At 46.5% G+C, this 20073-nt stretch overlaps 1 protein-coding gene across 2 annotated transcripts in view; it reads right to left on the reverse strand.

Moving 5' to 3' along the window:
* Positions 1-20073, reverse strand: part of PDPK1 (3-phosphoinositide dependent protein kinase 1) — a 297914-nt gene that overhangs the window by 148189 nt on the left and 129652 nt on the right. The window lies entirely within an intron of this gene.

Below are 20073 nucleotides of genomic sequence, written 5' to 3' on the forward strand. Positions count from 1 at the left end.
TGCCACTCATGACCTGCTTGGCATAGACAGCGGAGTTTGCCCGCTCCTGCGTTCAGGGAACCTGCCAGATGTTGAACCACCAAGGATATGCTGTGCTAGTACAGCCATGTCCAGAGACACAGAGACTTTTGACAGAGGTTCCATGACCCTCACCCCTCCCTGTTTGTTGCAGTACCACATGGTGGTGGTGTTGTCTGAACACCTGCACTAGCCTTCCCTGGAAGGAGGGTAGAAGGGCTTTCAATGCCAATCAGATTTCACGGAGCTCCCGCGTGTTTATGTGGAGGCTGGACTCCACCGGAGACCAGAGTCCTCTGTTCTCCACCTCTCCCAGGTGGCCGTCTCACCCCAGGAGTGACACATCTGGCACAACTAAGAGGTCTGGTTGGGGAAGGGAGGTGGGTCTGCCTCTGGTCCAGTCGCAGTTCGTTAGCCACCAATGTAGGTCCTTTGCAGTCTCCTTCGAGATCTGGACCATGTCAGAGAGATTCCCCTGATGCTGCTCCTACTGGAACTTCAGGTCTCTCCGCAGAGCCCTCACATGCCATCTGGCATGTGCCACTCGCAGGAGGCCCAGCAGCCTCAGAGTTTGTCTCACTGAAACCCAGGATAAAGGCCGAAACTTTGGTATCATAGCTTGAATATCTTGGACTTGCCACTCTGGACTATAAGCCCAAAAAACTGCACTGTGTCCAGAACAACTCCAATGAAAAGGAGCATCTGAGAGGGAGTCCGGTGTGACTGACACGCGTACAGTGAACCTCAGCGAATGCAGGAGGTCCCCTGTAGTTGGAGGTGGCAGACAACAGCCTGGGGCAAGTCCGCCTTCAGCAGCCAGTCGTCGAGATAGGGGAAGACTGACACCCCTGATCTGCGCAGATGAGCTGAGACCACCACCATCACCTTGGTGAACACCTGAGGGGCGCTGGTAAGGCTGGCGGCCTACCGTGTACAGCAAGTAATGTCTGTGGGCAGGCAGGACGGAGATGTGAAAAACTGCATCTTGTAAGTCCAACGCAACCATCCAGTCTTCAGGATCCAGGGCAGACAAAACCTGAGTCAAAGTGAACATCCTGAATTTCTACTTTCTGAGGAAGAAGTTGTAGGTTTGATGATCTAGGATAGAGGTGAAGACCCTTTTTGGGAACCAGCAAGTAGCCGGAGCAGCAACCACAGCCTACTTCTGGCCCTGGAACCCTTTCTATGGCTCCCTTGGCCAAGAGGACCTTGACTTCCTTGCGGAGCAAGAGCAAATGATCCTCAGTCAACCTGTCGAAAGATGGAGGTAAGAAGGGAGAAATGGTCTTGAAGGGAAGAGTTTAGCCCCTCAAAACAATCCGTAGAGGAGACAGGGCCAACCAACATGGCCGATCGGAAGTGAGCTCCGTCGGCTCCGTCTAGTTTCCCCTGGGCCCGATGCAGTGAGGCGGTAGGGAGGCGCACGCCAAGATAACATACGGGTGAGAGGCCTGGAGGAGGGAGCAGAGGGGCCCGACCTAGAGGCCTTTGTGGTGGGGCTGTTTTCCTCAATACTGGGAGAGGAGCAAGCGGAGATACAAGTGGAACGAGTGCACCGTGTGGGCAGTAAAATACTGGGCGACGGGAGGAGACCAAGAGATGTTCTTGCTAAATTAAGCTAATTTAAAGGGAAGGAACGGATACTTCTAAGGGCGAGACACCAGGACCCCATCTCCTTCCAAGGTGCGCAATGCTCACTCTTCCAGGATATAGCACCAGCAACTTTAGCCCAACGTCAACAGTTCCGACTAGTGACGGAGGCGCTGAGAGAGAAGAAGATAAAATATCGATGGACCTTCCCCTTTGGCGTAGCGTTTGAACTCCATGATAAGGCGTGCCATTTCTCAACGGTGGATGCGGCAGCCGCTGCACTGGGCCTAGAGGCTAGAGGAGAGAGGGGTGCTCCCGACTGTGAGGCGGGAGAGGGGCAAGGAGGAGATGCCCCCTCCGTTTGGTCGGACCAATGGAAACAACAGAGGAGAGGTAGAAAGACCCCTAGAAAATGAAGCCATGCGGTAAGCCGGTACCGACTCGGACGGGGAGCGGCCCTGGCGGGGGGCCCCCCGGTTGTTCTATAGCGACGGGGGAGGATCCGCCCCCTCCTTGTCGGGAGGGGGTGGAGCAGATCTGCTCGCTCCGGATCCAGGTGCTGCGTGCTACCTGAGCATACTTTATCTTTGCTAAGCACCGGGGGTCTGAGGCCCCAGCCTTTGAGATGCCTGTGGGTGTGATTGGACCTGGGGGAAGAGATGAGACGGAACTGGATACTGTCCACGACATGAAGACTGTAGGACACTTGGCGGTTATGTGCTGCCAGGATAATGTCTATTTCTTTTAGGAAATGTTTTTTCAAGTTGTTTGATGTTTACCATCTGTGTCGCGGTGCAAGGAGTCAGGGGAAAGCGTCACAGCTGATAGAGTATTCCTGGAGAGGGGGGGGGGGTGAGAAACACGATGAGGGGCACTGGAGATTTTACTGGGAGTCTGGGTGAGAACACTGATGCTACACAGAGATAATGCTGGAACTACTAACATGGAACGTGAAGGGCCTCAACTCCCCCAATAAACAGTCACAATTGAAAAAATACCTTGAGGAGCATAGGTATGACATTTGAAGAGGGGGAGGGACACCGTCTTCGTCACAAACACTATTCTCAAATTGCCCTAGCATCAGCTCCCACAAAACACTGTGGGGTGGCGTTACTATTTAGCAGATCAGTCCACTTTAAGGAAACAGGGTCCAAGAAAGATAAAGAGGGACGATTTCTGATGTTTAAAGGCAGCCTGGACGGGAAACTCTGTACGATAGCTACTGTCTATACTCCTAACAGTGGTCAAACCCAATATCTGTTACAATTCCTGAGCAAACTAGAGGGCTTTGCAGAGGGCGAAGTTGTCCTGATGGGGGACTTCAACCTGGTGTGGGACTCAAAATTAGACACAACGCACCCACAGAGATCACAAAAGAGTGCCTTTGCCAAATCAGTGAAAGCCTCCTTTCGCCGTCTGGGGCTGTTTGACTCCTGGAGGGCCCTGAAGCCCCGGGAGAGGGATTGCACCTTCTTTTCACACACTCATCGCTCATACTCAAGGATCGACTATGTGTTTTTGAGCAAACCACTGCGACAGATCCTTACGACAGTAGCTATTAATCCAATTGTCATCTCAGACCACGTTCCAGTGGTGGTAGGTTTAAACTGGTCACTAGCACGCAAACCATCCAGGCGCTGGTACTTCCCAGGGGTGATTACCCGGGACGCAACATCCCGCGAAGATTTGCGATTAGGGAATACTTCCAACTTAATGGGTCGGGTGATACTGACCCCCACACTCTCTGGGACGCCCTTAAGGCGGTTATAAGAGGTAAATGCATTGCGTTCGCAGCTGCCATGCACAGGTTAAAGATAAAAGACCAACTTCTTTTGGAAAGCCAACTGAGGGTGGCTGAACGAGAACATAAATCATCCCCGTCCTGGCAAGCTCAAAGGAAGGTGGCGACCATCAAGGGTAAACTACAGGCTATCTATACGAATAGGGCAGAGATTACACTGTTGAGATTGCGAAAAGCCCACTACGACAAGGGCAATAAAATAGGCATCCCCTTAGCTACTGTAGACAGCTGCGAGTCCAACAAGCCCACGACTACATTGAGCAGGTCAAAGACGAGCACGGGGAACACTTCACTGAAGAGGGAAAGGCGAGGGCATTTAGACAATTCTATGAGCGTCTTTATCAATCGGACCACCCACCCGCTCACGCCCAAGAAACCTATTTGCGCTCAGTCCACCTACCGCAGGCCTCCCAGGAGACGAATGACATGCTAGAGGCACCCTTTACAGCGGAGGAAGCACAGGCGGCCATCAACGCCCTTCCCCTGCATAAGGCTCCGGGTCCTGATGGTTTTACAGCCCTTTTTTATAAGACGTTCGGGGCAGAACTAGCGGGCCAACTCGCGACTCTTCAATTATATACGGGGGAGGGGTGCGGTGTCCACGTCCATGGGGGAGGCCCTGATAACTCTCATACCCAAGGCTGGAAAGGACCCTCAACTCTGTGCATCATTCAGGCCCATTGCTCTGCTGAACCTAGATGCCAAATTGTACTCTAAAATCCTGGCGCAGAGGCTGGAGGATGTGATGCCGGAGCTGATACATCCAGACCAGTCTGGCTTTATTAAAGGTCGCCAGACTCATGACAATTTAAGGCGTGTCATACACTTAATGGAAAAGGTACAAAAGAAAAAGGTCCCGGCACTCTTATTGGCTTTAGACGCTGAGAAGGCGTTTGACAGGGTCGAGTGGTCCTTTCTAGTAGCAACCATGAGATGGTTTGGATTTGGGGGAACAATTTATTTCCATGGTGATGAGCAACTATGCCTGCCCCAGATCCCAGGTGGTGTTCAATGGGGTAGCTTCTGAATTCTTGGATCTATCCCGAGGCAGGGATTCCCCCTTTCCCCTCTGCTCTTTGCGGTCAGTGTTGAGACCTTGGCGACGCGGGTGAGGGGGTGCGCGGATTTCCCAGGCATTACATTTGGTGCAGACTCCCATAAGATTTCGCTATTCGCAGACGATATTTTATTATTTGTCACTGAGCCCCATACTTCCCTCTCAGCCATAAAAGAAGAATTGTCTCGGTTTGAACAAGTTGCGGGGATCAAGGTGAACACAGGGAAGTCCCATCTCCTAAACCTGACACTGCCCGAGGGTGTGATGACCCAGATAGCCTCCATGACCCCATTTACTTGGGCCAAGAAAGATATTACTTACTTAGGCATTCGGATTGTTCCCCAGGTGGCTGGGTTGTTTAAAGCGAACTACCCCCCTTTGATTAGGTCTCTACGAGAGGACTTCAAGAGGTGGTCCCAGTTATGGATATCCTGGCTAGGGCGCATCAATAGTATTAAAATGACGGTGCTCCCACGATTACTATACCTCTTTCAGAGCCTCCCCGTTGAGATCCCGCCAGATTTCTTTGCAGAGACTCGAACGCTTTTCACTAAATTTATTTGGCAGGGTACTAGAGCTAGGGTCTCATACAAGATACTGACACACCCCAGGTAGAGGGGAGGGGAGGGTTGGCGCTCCCAGATCTCCTGCTATATTATAGAGCAGCACAACTGCGCGTACTAGCTGAGTGGTCCCTCCGAGAGTCAGATAAGATTTGGCTGCACATGGACAGAGCGGTGACAGGCAAGACCTTGTGGGATATTCCATGGAAACCCAAGGGGGCACGACCACCAAACGCATACCTTAGCACACCCACCGCCACCACCCTCAGAGTGTGGGACAAAGTTACTAAACTCCATGGGCTTACGTCCTTTCCCTCACCACACACCCCTGTCCACCTTAACAAAGCATTCCCACCAGGGGAACTACCGGGACCATTTGATCGATGGAGAGAAGTGGGCTGCTTATGCATTGCAGACCTATACCATGGAAACCAACTTAGGACCTTCAATAATTGCTGTAGGGATTTCCAACTCCCACAATCCGAACACTACCATTATACACAGCTAGTGCATTGGGTCACACAGCCACATATAAAGGAAGCAGCTACCAGGGATCTTCTACCAGTAGAGAGATTTGTGCGAAGGGGAGGAGCGACAAAAGGCAGTATCTCAACGCTATACTCCATATTAGCTACAGTACAAAAAGCACCAACCCCTCGACACATCCCTTTTTGGGTGAAAACCTTGGGTGTCTCGGTGGAGGAGGACAATGGCGCTATCTTTACCACGATATACACAAGCACAACCGCACCATGGCAGCTAGAGAGGCCCACTATAAATTACTCTATAATTGGTACCTGTATCCTGAGAAACTTAAGAAGCTTTATCCCCAGGTATCAGATAGATGCTGGAGGGGCTGTGGCATGGTGGGAGACTTTAAACACATATGGTGGGACTGCCCATCGATCCGCCCCTATTGGAATGAAATTCTCTCTCATTTGAAAGAGATGCTGGGATATCCCATCCCGACCACGATGGAACATGCTCTCCTGGGCCTTCGAACCCAAGGATTACAGCATCAAACATATGGGGACCGGGCTATCATGTGGCTGGCTTTGAGGGCGGTGAAGACAACTCTAGCTTCTTTCTGGAAAAAAGCGGACCCACCGCCTATAACTCTGTGGCTCACGCGATTATGGAAAAGCCTTGCCATGGAGCGTCTGGTTGATAAAGGGGAGGGTACACGCAGCAGTTTTGATTGCATATGGGACCCCCTGGTCAGGTTCCTTTCCAGGGGACTTCCCCTCACGACTTGTAGCCCCAAACTAAGGGCCTTGCACACCTATTCCATATATAGGAACTGGAATCTGAGAGGGGGCGGGGGGAGACTAGGTAGGACTCCACATAGTCGAGATGGGGGACACGCAACCACCGACTTCTCTTAGCTACTCTTAATTTGACTAGATACGGATGGCTTGTTGTATGTTGACTTGTTTAATGTCAATTTGTATTCTGTTTCATGTATGGTACGAGCTGGCTATACTTACGACCTTGCATGATGATAAATGTCCCGCAAGATAGAGTATTTTCGGTGCACAATGTAACACTACTCTAGAGGAGGACAAAAGACAAAGGAAATGGAGCTGTATGGAATAGTCTAAGATGTTTCTTGATTAAGTATGCTTGTACTGTATTATAAAATGTCAATAAAATGAAGATTACAAAAAAAAAAAGAACAATCCGTAGAACCCAACTGTCCGATGTTAAGGACTGCCAGCGGTAGAAGTGATGGCTGATCCAACTGGAGGCCAATGATCTAAAAAAGGTAGAATTAGAAAGGTTTGAAGGCTGCAATTGCCTGGGGGTGGTGATTGGAGCAGACCGCTTGCTACTACACCCATGGGATCGAGAAGAACCCTGTCCTTGTCCAAGCAGAGGCTGGGAAGCTTGCGTGGGCAAGTGGTCGGGATAGGGTTGGTGAAGTTGAAAGCCCTTCTTTGGCTGCAAAAAGCAGACTGGGAATTACGCGGGGCATCTGAGAGGCCCAAGGACTTGGCTGTAGCCCACAAGTCCTTAAAGCGATCAAGCGCCGAGTCAGCCTTCTCTCAAAGAGACAACTGCCATCAAAGGGCATGTCCATGAGGGAAGCCTGGACATCCCATGAAAAGCCAGACATTCTTAGCCAGGTATGGCCGTCTGAGGGCCACCGTCGTCATCATATCGCTCTACCCAGTGAGTGGGTCATGTCCAAACCACATCGAAATAGTGAAATTCATTGTGTCTCTCCAGTCTTTGACTGCTTGAGAAAGAACAGCCCAGGCCTCTTCCATGACCTGTGGCAGCACTTGCACAACCATGTCCCACAGTGCGCGGGAATAGCGGCCCAATAAGCATGCGTTGTTTATGGACTGCAAAGCAAAGGCTTATGGAAGAAATACTTTCTTACTGATGCTATCCAGCCTCTTGGATTCCCTGTCCGGGTGTGCGTCAGGGAACGTGCTATGGGAAGTGGAAGCCTGGACCACCAAGCTCTGTGGGGTAGAGTTCCTGGTGAGGAAGCTTGGGTCCCCGGGGCGGTGGCGGCAGGCAATTGTCTTATTCACAAGACCCCTGTGCCAGGCTTGGACAAGATTCCCAGTAGGACGTCGGTGAGATTTCGTGAAAGGGAACAGGGGTTCAGAGGAAGAAGGTCCCGGTTGCAGCACCTCCGTGAAGATATCATTTTGACTACCATGGAGGGCAACTCGAGGTCTAAGGCTTCAACCGCTCTCTTCGTCACCATAGCATAGGTAGCTCCCTCCTCCATAGCCACAGTAGGGGGAGAAAGCATGCTAGTATCTGGAGACATGTCCAGTCCGCTGTCATCACCCAGGTCCTCACACCAGTTTGTATCCTGCTCTCCTGATAGGTATTCTAAAGGGTCCAGTGACCACTTCCATTCTTCCACGAGGCCTAGCCATTCAGAATAAGGCTGACACACTGACCTAGGACACAAGGCTCCTGTTGGCGCCAGAATCATCATTGGTCGATGCGTCTGTGTCAGATCACAATGGGGCTGGCAACACCAGCAGCATTGGCAATGGGGCCAATGCCGAAGGTGGTCACAGTGGCACAACCGGTGCTGGGCAAGATCCATGATCGGATCCCTGGGGCCCATCTGAGCCAGGATCAGAGCCACCAGCGCAGAACCCAATGGGGCCCCACTCAGACCCTGATCCAGAGGGGAGAGTCTGCTCACAAATGAGGCGCATGATCTCATAAAATTGTAACTGGTGTGGGGGTCGCTCTGGCTTCCGGAAAGGTGGGAGGCACGAGTCGCCACTGGAGTAGGCTCCACAGAACCATGCCTCAAACGCCGATTTTGCTTTATCACGTCAGCTGACAACAGGAAGTCAAAGCGTGCTTCAAGTTCTGGTGTATCTTGTGCCTTTTACCTCAATGACCGAGTGGGACAAAGAGGACCTGGGACACCTGGAACATCCCTGGAACCTTCCTCTCAAAAGGAATCGAGACCTGTGAGGAGTCACCTGCCGGGCCGCAAGCAGCTTTAGCAACTGCTCCCTCAAACTCTTTGGAGCCATGGCCCAGCAATCAGAGAACGACTTGGAGTAGTGATCACGCCCTAGACACCACAGACTTAAGGGAGTGGGTCTGTCACCGACAAGGTGTGCTGACAGGCACCACAGCGTTTAAAATCTTTTTTTTTTTTTTTTTTTACCAATGACATCTTTACCTAACACACCAAAGAAAAAAGAAAACTTTAAAAAAAAAAGAAAAAAAATTGGACAAAACGTCAAAAAAGTTCTGTCAAAAAGTGGCCGAGGGGTAACTCTCTCCAGATCTGCACTGGCTGGTGTGGAAAGAAAAGAAATGACATCAGTGCACTCGGGTGGGACCTATATAGGTGAAGTGGCTGTCACTTCCAGAGTGGAAGCCACCCCGAGGAGCCGACCAATACGCCAATCAGTGCACAGGGGGTACTCATTAAAAATCTTCCTGATCCAGTCTGACGCCTGGGGGAATTCAAAGGTAAGGAATTTGCAGCCAGAAGTCTCTATCAGACTGTCATTTTTGTACATTTACAATGAACTTCAAAGACATTTAATGTTTTTTGTAGATCGAAACATGAGACTCTGTATTCTTCAAGTTCTTCTGGAGGTTTAAAAAGATGTTTTGCGGTATTACCATTCAGGGCGTGTGTTTTGATGATGTTGAAGACCCCAAGGTCCATTACTGAAATCACATATTAAAACTTTTTCTGAACCAGCCAAAAGTTATGTACCGGTCTTTTGGCTTTCATATGGGCCAATGGATCATTTTAAGAGTTAAACAAGGACCTATTCATATGTTTATGATTTCTTGGGTTATATTCAAACAAAACCTGCAATTCTTCCAGGCACCTGAAAAGCAGTGATAATGGTGAAAAATATGTCAAGATCATTTCTGCTGCTCTCCACAAGAGTGGGAATCTCAAAGGATGAAGGACATGTAACTTTCCTTGCTTTCCAGTACCCAATTACGGATAATGCCTTTCTAGCAAAAGAGGAGATTTAAATACGAGTCCCCTAAGATATTTTCTCTACACTTTTCACAAGGATAATTATTTTGTGTGTGACATCGGACTCATGGTCTTTAGTCTGCATGTGTCAGATATTTTGACATGTAGGGCTTTACTCAAATCTCTTTTAAAACCCCTTTTGATAGCATATCTAAGAAACAGGCTGGCACATAGGCCCAAAGAAAGAGTATTCAAGGTAAGCCATGCCTGCACTGGCATTACGTCGCTTTCATAACACCTTTTCTCAATGTTCTCCGTTGTGTCTAATTAGAATAGCAGAACTAGCAGCTCTACCTTTACAAAGATGTGTTTAAGGAATATACTGTCAAATGCCCTTCAGCTTTCAGCATTCTGTTTCTGGGGTAACTGAGGAATTAAAAGTAGTATTTAAAGATACAGTTGGTGCTGCAAGAAAAAAATATGGTTTGGCACACGTTCTAACAGGAGCCTTAAGGATATAGCTGGGAACAAGACCGGATATTTGCAATATGTAGGCGATTTTCTTCCACGTGGGTACCACAATTAGTGCTTTTTTTGTCTGTCTTGTCTAGTTATCCTTCTGGGGTGAACCGAAGTACTGATTCTGTATATTCCTCAGCACAGTCAAGTTAAACTTGGATGCTGTAACCTATTAGGGAGAGACCCCTGAAACTGTAACCTCATAGGGAGAGACCCTAACAAGTGTGCTAATTGAAGCCTCCTTTAGTGTTGAAATCAATTACCACGCCCTTGGGATAACTGCATTAGGTAGTGTCCAACATCTTGGACCCAGTGCTCCTCTTCAATTTGACGATACTCATGATCATAGTGAATATCCTCATAACAATGGCCGCTGTTTGTTGAGGAAAGATGTCATCCTAATGAGCTATGGCTACTATTTTTTTTAAGGCTTCCTCTAATGCTTTTTAAGAACCATACTATTGATTGCAAATGTTCAAAGAACAGGGCTCCGCAGGGTATATGAACTGCACAGGCTTGTAGGTATGAAGTATTTATGCAGCTGGCAACTCTCCCTATTATCCTTTTTTCTTCTTCACTCATTTCTCCTCTTTGCTTCTGTCTTTTCCTCATGCCTTATCCAACCATTGTCATTCTTTTACCTGGAATTGATCCTTCATTTCTTGCCTCCATCTTTGATGCATCTTTCTACATGATTAGTGTCATCACATCATTCTCCAATGTCCATATTGAACAGGACAGAGGTCTTGGTGGTGCCAGCATGGAATATGCTCAAGTTAAAGTAATCAGAGTAAATGCTTTATATGTTGGTGTCCTGAATGTCTAAGTTGTGGAGAACAGGAAAAGAGGTACATTGGTTACAGTGCTGTTCCCAGTGCATTGGGCTTGACATTCAGTGCTTTCAGTGATGTCCAAGAGGTGTCAACCTCAAGAGGGGACGATTTCTTGCCAAAATGTCAGGACTGCAAGTCAAAAGTGGGATATTAGTGTGGTGATCTGCTGCTGAAGGAGAGAAAGATTAAAGCAAGTGGAATACTAGATAAACTGAGTATATATTTTCAGCAGTATCTATTCACACGCGAAACTTGGGACCGGACATTGGGGGGCAACACGCCTGTGACTATTTAAGCTTGGGCTTTCAACCAGAGGTTTGGGGTTTTTTAGATCCATGTGCAGATTCTTGCCAGTCACAAAATATAATCTACTCTCATGGCTCTGGTCCACTATTCTTGAGAAAAATATTAGACAAATCTTACAATGTTGCACATCCATGATCAAGTTAAAGTACATACAGATAGTTCTCACGTAGAGCAACTTTAGAAACAAGTCCACAATCATCCTGAGTAGGGGATTTACAGATAAGTTTCCTCTCCTGTTGATGCAGTTGGCCAGATTCTTCTACCATCACCTTGCTAAAGGTCTGGGGACCAAACTCACTCAGAAGCGGAGAGCTTAGAGTACTTCCCATGATGAACCCCAGGAATGTTGTTTTCAGGGCCCACACAGATGTCATGGCACAGCTCCTTCATACTGACTGCTGCTAATATTGCCGATATATTCAATCCTGGCACCATCAACTTCGATGCTCATTGAGGATATAAAGGCTGAGCAGATTAAAAACTTAGCGGCACCTTAAACCTCAGTCTTGAGCAATATCACAGACTTCAGTTATGAGCACTGCAAAGAAGCTGGAATAAAGACTGAAGTTTTTATCTTTTTGGAGTACAAACAAGATGTGCTACAAGTAGAATGTCTAAACCTCCATTGGTTGCTCAAGAGACAGTGGCCAGGAAGAGGAAAAGAGCTGAGGACAAGAAATAAAACCACAAACCCCATCATCAATACGTGCCATAAAAGTACCCACTGCGCCATGAGATTAAGGACAATCCTTCTGTCAAATGGGGTATGGTAACCTATACAACACAAAAGGAGGACAAAAGGATGATGGATTGAGTGCTGAACAATGCAAACACTCACCCCCAGTCACAGATCTGGGTTTAATCCATCGTTTTTTTGCTCACCATGCCACCCCAATTTGGACCCAGCCATATGCAAATCAGTCTTGACCCTGTTCCTCATGGGAACAGTCCAGCCCGAACTGCCAAGCCAGGTCCTCCCTGGACCGGAAACAAGCATCCTAGGACTGGTTTCAGGAGGATACCCTGTCACTGTGCCACTGGATTCAAGCTAGCCTGGCTGTGAAAGCCGATATGAAAAGTAATTACAACTTACCTTCGATACAGAAGCCATCAATTAAATTGTTGAGCATTTTCCTCCACATTTTCCAAGTCTTTGGAATGAAGTGCTCAAAAGCCTGACACAAAGATGGTTTGCAGGCTCACAGAGACCCAAATTACACAAAGTATTTATGTATGGAAAAGACACTTCAGGTGAACCTTTAACGTTTTACCTATTTTAGGCATTGAAAAGAGAACACATTAATAAACTAGAAACATTTTTGAGAAGTTCTCTTATAATCCATTGTGCGATCAAAGTTTGTGGTCGAAACCACTACTCATGTAAAAACCTAAAAGAGACAACCTAAATCTTGACTTTATGTGCTGACGACATTTCAGCTGCAGGTAAAAACACACAGGCATGGCCAAAGCCAGTAAGCCTGGCAATGGCTGCTAGCTTTTTGGTTTGGTAAATGCTTTTTCGAGTTTGGGCTTTGCTAAACTGTATTTTTGATGAAGCTGCCGGGCCACAGTCAATCTAAAAAGAAAATACCCAAAAGCAAAAAAATATTGTTGTCTCAAAAAGCATGCATTGCAATAGTAGTCCCTGGAACTGAAGGAAACTATGATGTGTGTGGATGTGCTTCATCTGAAAGGCCCGAATGCCATCACTCACAGTGAAGGTAACCCAAGGCAGAAATGCACTAACCCACTGACCTATGTTGCTTGTGCACTGAATAAAAATGTAAATGACAATACCAAACCAATGGATAAAGAAGGCCGGTTAAAAACCCCTAATAAGTAACAATATTATACATTTAAGTTTAGTAAAATAAAAACATTTAGTCTAATGCTAGACCTAAAAATCAAAATTTGGAAAATGTCAACAGTAAAGAACACTGCACATTTAATTATGTTGTAATTTAGATCTCACCTACATCATTCCTTATGGGTGACATCAAAATGTTTTCTTTATTTTAGTAGACAAGATGGTATTCTGAGCCCAATCACTAAATGACCGTATGATGCTTAGCATGCAACTCTAGAATAGATTTCACTGCAAAATCTTCACCACTCTTCCTATAAACTGATCTGGTCTCAGCAGTGGGGTGTATGTGAAGAGGCTCTGTGGTGAAGATACAGTCCCATTATCAATCTAAATTCAATAGGAGACATAGTGCCCCAGCAATCAGAGTGCTGAGCTAGAGCTGAACAAATAAGAGGGCGGATTCCAAGACTTAGCTGGCATTTGGGCACAATGATGCTTGACCATCCAATCACTCTGCCACTGGTATCTGCTTCTAGGATAGTAACCACCACAGGAAATAAATCAAGACATAGGAATTAGCAAAATAAGAAGAGTCAGTTCTGCTCAGATCTAGACCTTCCGTTTCAGATGTTTCAGGATACACAGAGGAAAGAGAGAATGAATCACTCTGGTTCATATGATCCTTGAATTTCCATGAATTTATTTTCTAGCAAAGCCTTATTCGTGGCAGCTTTGAGAGATTGATATTTCCTACTGGTAAGAGTTGCACAGCTCCAAAGTGTTGCTACCTGTTTGCAAATGGTTCAGAACACTTCAAGTATCTGTTTAATCTTCCTTTAGCACTATTTACCATTTCTTTCAATTATTTTACTTCAAAATTTACCTTTTAGATAACCTTCTTTAATGAGTCTCCTCTGTTTGATAATTCATTCTAATGATTTTCCTCAGGTGTATTTTGCGTAATTTGATTAGCTTCTTGAATACAACATACAGGTCTATTTTTTTTTTCCTTTCAGCCCAGTACTGTAATCTGAAATCAGAGGTTGTACCTTCAATGAAGAAGACTAATAAGCACATAGAATGGAGCACCGGATGGGCTGATCAGGTAGACCTTTGTTCCAGGTTTAGTAACTTTACAGGCAGATCAGGTAAGGAGGAAGAAACGAAAAACCCAGCTTCTTTGTTGAAGAGCAGTCTACGAGTGCCAAGGCATGGTTTATATGGAAAATGTCACTTACCCAGTGTACATCTGTTCGAGGCATTAGTCGCTGCAGATTCACATGCTGTGCATAGTCCGCCGTCTGGTGTTGGGCTCGGAGTGTTACAAGTTGTTTTTCTTCGAAGAAGTCTTTTCGAGTCACGAGACCGAGGGACTCCTCCCACTTCGGTTCCATTGCGCATGGGCGTCGACTCCATCTTAGATTGTTTTCCCCGCAGAGGGTGAGGTAGGAGTTGTGTATGCTAGTAATAGTGCCCATGCAATTAAATGAATACGTATGTACCAAATGAAGGTTAAAGTAATATATTTACAAATGTTGAAGATATACTTCCAAACGGCTACAGGCTCCCGGGGAGGCGGGTGGGCGCATGTGAATCTGCAGCGACTAATGCCACGAACAGATGTACACTGGGTAAGTGACATTTTCTGTTCGGTGGCATGTGTAGCTGCAGATACACATGCTGTGCATAGACTAGTAAGCAGTTATCTCCCCAAAAGCGGTGGTTCAGCCTGTAGGAGTGGAAGTAGTTTGAAATAAAGTTCTTAGTACGGCTTGCCCTACTGTGGCTTGTTGTGCAGATAACACATCTACACAGTAGTGTTTAGTAAATGTATGAGGCGTAGACCATGTTGCTGCCTTACATATTTCGTTCATTGGAATATTTCCTAGAAAGGCCATAGTAGCGCCTTTCTTTCTGGTTGAGTGTGCCTTTGGTGTAATAGGCAGCTCTCTCTTTGCTTTAAGATAGCAGGTTTGGATGCACCTAACTATCCATTTGGCAATACCTTGTTTTGAAATTGGATTTCCTGTATGAGGTTTTTGAAAGGCAATAAATAGTTGTTTTGTCTTTCTAATTACTTTTGTTCTGTCAATGTAGTACATTAGTGCTCTTTTGATGTCTAATGTATGTAGTGCTCTTTCAGCTATTGAATCTGTCTGTGGGAAGAACACTGGTAATTCTACTGTTTGATTTAAGTGGAACGGTGAGATAACCTTTGGTAAGAATTTTGGATTTGTTCTTAGAACTACTTTATTCTTGTGTATTTGAATAAATGGTTCTTGTATGGTAAACGCCTGTATTTCACTTACTCTTCTTAGAGATGTGATGGCAATGAGAAATGCAACTTTCCACGTTAAGTATTGCATTTCACAAGAATGCATGGGTTCGAAGGGTGGACCCATGAGCCTTGTTAAGACAATGTTGAGGTTCCATGAAGGAACAGGTGGTGTCCTTGGTGGTATAATTCTCTTTAGGCCTTCCATAAACGCTTTAATGACAGGTATTCTAAACAGGGAAGTTGAATGAGTAATCTGCAGGTAAGCAGATATTGCGGCGAGATGTATCTTTATGGAAGAGAAAGCTAGATTGGATTTTTGCAAATGTAGTAAATATCCTACTACATCTTTTGGAGACGCATGCAATGGATGAATTTGATTATTATGGCAGTAATACACATATCTTTTCCATTTACTTGCATAGCAGTGTCTAGTGGAAGGTTTTCTAGCTTGTTTTATGACCTCCATACATTCTTGTGTGAGGTCTAAGTGTCCAAATTCTAGGATTTCAGGAGCCAAATTGCTAGATTCAGCGATGCTGGGTTTGGATGCCTGATCTGTTGTTTGTGTTGTGTTAACAGATCTGGTGTGTTGGGTAGCTTGACATGAGGTACTACTGACAGGTCTAGTAGTGTCGTATACCAAGGTTGTCTTGCCCATGTTGGTGCTATTAGTATGAGTTTGAGTTTGTTTTGACTCAATCTGTTTACTAGATATGGAAGGAGAGGGAGAGGGGGAAAAGCGTACGCAAATATCCCTGACCAATTCATCCATAGAGCATTGCCTTGGGAGTACCTGTGTGGGTACCTGGATGCGAAGTTTTGGCATTTTGCGTTTTCTTTTGTTGCAAATAGATCTATTTGAGGTGTTCCCCAAATTTGAAAGTAAGTGTTCAGTATTTGGGGGTGAATTTCCCATTCGTGGATTTGTTGGTGATCCTGAGAGAGATTGTTTGCTAGTTGGTTCTGGATCCCTGGAATAAATTGTGCTATTAGGCGAATATGGTTGTGAATTGTCCAATGCCATATTTTTTGTGTTAGGAGACACAACTGTGTCGAGTGTGTCCCCCCCTGTTTGTTTAAATAATACATTGTTGTCATGTTGTCTGTGTTGACAAGAATGTATTTGTGGGTTATCATGGGTTGGAATGCTTTCAACGCTAGAAATACTGCTAACAGTTCTAAGTGATTTATGTGAAACTTTCTTTGATGTATGTCCCATTGTTCTTGGATGCTGTGTTGATTGAGGTGTGCTCCCCACACCCTGTCATGGAAGCATCCGTTGTTATAACGTATGTTGGCACTGGGTCTTGGAAAGGCCGCCCTTTGTTTAAATTTGTACTGTTCCACCATAGAAGCGAGAGGTATGTTTAGCGGTCTATCAACACCAGATCTAGAAGTTGACCCTGTGCCTGTGACCATTGTGATGCTAGGCACTGTTGTAAGGGCCGCATGTGCAACCTTGCGTATGGGACAATAGCTATGCATGAAGACATCATGCCTAGGAGTTTTAATACTATTTTTGCTTGTATCTTTTGTGTTGGATACATGGCCTGTATTAACTTGTGAAATGTTTGAACCCTTTGTGGACTTGGAGTGGCTATCCCTTTTGTTGTGTTGATTGTCGCTCCTAAGTATTGCTGTGTTTGACACGGCAAAAGGTGTGACTTTGCATAGTTGATGGAGAAACCCAGCTTGTGAAGGATTTGTATAACATAATTTGTGTGATGTGAACACTTTGTTAGCGTGTTGGTCTTGATTAACCAATCGTCTAAGTAAGGGAACACGTGTATTTGCTGCCTTCTGATATGTGCAGCTACTACTGCTAGGCATTTTGTAAAGACTCTTGGCGCAGTTGTTATTCCAAATGGCAACACTTTGAATTGGTAATGTATTCCCTTGAATACGAACCTTAGGTATTTCCTGTGCGAAGGATGTATCGGTATATGGAAATACGCATCTTTTAGATCTAATGTTGTCATGTAGTCTTGCTGTTTGAGCAGTGGGATTACGTCTTGTAATGTGACCATGTGAAAGTGGTCTGATTTGATGTAGGTGTTTAGTGTTCTGAGATCTAGTATTGGTCTTAGAGTTTTGTCTTTTTTTGGTATTAGAAAGTACAGTGAGTAAACTCCTGTGTTCTTTTGTTGACGTGGTACTAGTTCTATTGCGTCCTTTTGCAGTAATGCTTGAACTTCTAGTCCTAGAAGGTCTATATGCTGTTTTGACATATTGTGTGTTTTCGGTGGGACGTTTGGAGGGAGTTGGAGAAATTCTACGCAATAACCATGTTGGATAATTGCTAAGACCCAAGTGTCTGTTGTTATTTCCTCCCAAGATTTGTAGAACTGGCTTAGTCTTCCCCCCACTGGTGTTGTGTGAAGGGGTTGTGTGACTTGTGAGTCACTGTTTATTTTGAGGGGTTTTGGGACCTTGAAATTTTCCCCGGTTTCTTGGGAATTGGCCCCCTCTGTATTGTCCCCGAAAACCTCCCCTTTGATATTGTCCCTGGTAGGTAGGTGGTCTTGTTTGTGAGGTGCTGGTTTCTGTGGGTTGACCTCGAAACCCTTCCCTAAAAGTTGTTTTACGAAATGTGCCAAATGTGCCTCTGCCCTGCGGGGAGTAAAGTGCGCCCATGGCTTTGGCTGTATCGGTGTCCTTTTTTAATTTTTCAATTGCAGTGTCGACCTCCGGCCCAAACAATTGCTGTTCATTAAACTGCATATTGAGCACAGCCTGTTGTATTTCAGGTTTGAACCCAGATGTGCGCAGCCATGCGTGCCTCCTTATCGTGACTGCAGTATTTATTGTCCTTCCAGCTGTATCCGCTGCATCCATGGAAGACCGTATCTGATTGTTCGAGATACTTTGTCCCTCTTCCACCACCTGTTGCGCTCGTTTTTGGAACTCTTTGGGGAGGTGTTCGATGAGATGTTGCATCTCATCCCAATGAGCCCTGTCGTATCTCGCCAGGAGTGCTTGCGAGTTGGCGATGCGCCACTGATTTGCCGCTTGTGCTGCAACCCTTTTTCCCGCTGCATCAAATTTGTGGCTCTCCTTGTCCGGAGGTGGTGCGTCGCCTGATGTATGTGAGTTGGCTCTCTTACGAGCTGCCCCCACAACTACTGAGTCTGGTGTCAGTTGTGATGTAATAAAAACAGGGTCTGTGGGCGGAGCCTTGTATTTTTTCTCCACCCTTGGAGTTATGGCTCTGCTTTTAACTGGCTCCTGAAATATCTGTTTCGAGTGCCTTAGCATTCCTGGAAGCCTTTGATAATGGCTATGGGTGGAGGACAGGGTGTTAAAGAGGAAGTCATCCTCAATAGGCTCCGAATGTAGCGAGACATTATGGAATTCGTCTGCCCTAGCTACCACCTGTGCATATGATGTACTGTCCTCAGGTGGTGACGGTTTAGTTGGGTACGACTCCGGGCTATTGTCCGATACTGGAGCGTCGTAGAGGTCCCATGCATCCGGATCATCCTGGCTCATTGTGGTATGAGCTGGTGAGTGTGTTAATGGTGGAGTTTGTGCCGGTGATGCATGAGTTGATGGTGGTGGAGAGGGTGGTGGAGTTACCTTCTTTACCACCTGTGCTTGTGGCTGCTTGTCTCCTTGCTGGAAGTCAAGTTTCCTTTTCCTTTTGATTGTGGGAAGAGTGCTAATCTTCCCTGTATCCTTTTGAATAAAGATCCGCTTTTGCGTGTGATCTGGCTCAATTGTTTGTAATTCCTCCTCAAATCTGTGTTTTTTTTTTAGTTGAGAGGACAGTCCCTGTTCCTCTGAGTAGGAACCAGTTTTCGGTTCGGTTGCCGGGTGTTTCGGCACCGAAACCGTGTCTCTGGATTTTTTCGGCTCCGACAAGATCTTTTTTCTTTTCGGCGTCGTGCCCTCTCGGTGCCGACCAACTTCGGTGCCGCTGTGTCGGCGCAGAATTTTTTCTGCATCACTCTCTCGGTCCCGAGATTGCTGCGTGTCTGTATCTCGACCGGAGTCGGATGACTTCGACAGCAGCTCGCCCTTTTTCGGTGCCGATGGACGGTCACCTACTTTCCGGGTTAAGCCATGGCCTGTTGGCGGTGGCGTCCCCTGGGCTTTGTCAGTTTTTTCGTGTGATTTTTGTTTCGACGTCTTACTCACGGTTGGTTGTTCTTCGACGTCGAATTCTTCGGAATCCGACTCGTGGATGGAGAAAGTTTCTTCTTCCTCCTCCTCGAACCGTTGTTGTCCTGTCGGCGTGGACGCCATCTGCAACCTCCTGGCTCTTCGGTCTCTGAGCGTTTTTCTCGACCGAAACGCGCGACAGGCTTCGCACGTATCCTCCTTGTGCTCGGGGGACAGGCACAAGTTACAGATCAAATGTTGATCCGTATAAGGATATTTATTATGGCATTTAGGACAGAATCGGAACGGGGTCCGTTCCATCAGTCTCGATGTTGCACGCGGTCGGGCCGACCAGGCCCCGACGGATGATCGAAATTACCCCGAAGGGCTACCGGAGCTCTTCAAGATTCGGTGTCGATTTGTTCTAACTAACCCGATACCGAACGAAACAATACCGACAAATTTTTCCGAGATTCTGACTAACTTTCCGACCCGAAACAAGGCGCGAAAAGGAACACGTCCGAACCCGACGGCGGAAAGAAAACAATCTAAGATGGAGTCGACGCCCATGCGCAATGGAACCGAAGTGGGAAGAAAAACAACTTGTAACACTCCGAGCCCAACACCAGACGGCGGACTATGCACAGCATGTGTATCTGCAGCTACACATGCCACCGAACATTCTTTTTTACCAAAACATGGCACCAAGTAATGGAGTTAGTATGTAGTGTTCACATTTTTACTGGCATTGTGTTGTTGATG

This window comes from Pleurodeles waltl, chromosome 10 (genome assembly GCF_031143425.1).
Source record: "Pleurodeles waltl isolate 20211129_DDA chromosome 10, aPleWal1.hap1.20221129, whole genome shotgun sequence".
Lineage (NCBI taxonomy): Eukaryota > Metazoa > Chordata > Amphibia > Caudata > Salamandridae > Pleurodeles > Pleurodeles waltl.